Here is a 754-nt window from a genome sequence, read left to right on the forward strand (position 1 = left end):
TACAGGTGGGGAGTAGGACATATCCTCTTTGAGTTGATGGAACTCCCAGGGCAGTTTCTCCACAGCTGACATGCAGGCCGGTAGGGAGGAAGAGAGGCTTTCTTTGTATTTCCGGAGCTGGCCAGCCAATTCATCCACTATTTGTTCCTCTCTGTCTTTCCAGGTCATCACTGCCAATGAGTTGGCATATGATGATGGTGCACTCCATACAAGCTTCCGCCACATGGGTTGTGTGCACCTGACTTCATCTGGATCTTTGGATAGCTGCTCATTGTTCAGGTCATCATAAGTCACCTCCAGCACAGCTAAATCCCTCAGGTACTGGATACCTCTCTCCATGGTGGTCCACTTGCCTGGGTGACATATAACATTTTCCTTGAAGGGATACCTTTCCTTCACACCTGACAGGAGTCGCCTCCAGAGGCTGAGGGCTTGTGCCCCTTTTTCCAATCACTTTGTCAATGCTGCCTTCCCTAGAAAGGGATCCCAGCTGCTTGGCTTCCCTACCCTTTAATTCCAGGCTACTGGCCCCATTATCCCAGCATCGGAGCAGCCAGGTGACAATGTGCTCGCCTGGACAATGACTGAAATCTTTTTGCATATCTCGCAGCTCACTCGGGGATAGGGACTGGGCATCTCATTTATGAGTTCTGCCTCTTCCTCCTTCTGTTCTCTGTTCTCTTTTTCATCATCCGTTACTAAATGAGCTGACTTTCACTTCCAAGATTTCTTCTTGTGTATAGGGGCGACTGAT

The sequence above is a fragment of the Aptenodytes forsteri genome, unplaced genomic scaffold (genome assembly GCF_000699145.1).
Source record: "Aptenodytes forsteri isolate BGI_AS27 unplaced genomic scaffold, ASM69914v1 Scaffold54, whole genome shotgun sequence".
NCBI classification, from domain to species: Eukaryota; Metazoa; Chordata; class Aves; order Sphenisciformes; family Spheniscidae; genus Aptenodytes; species Aptenodytes forsteri.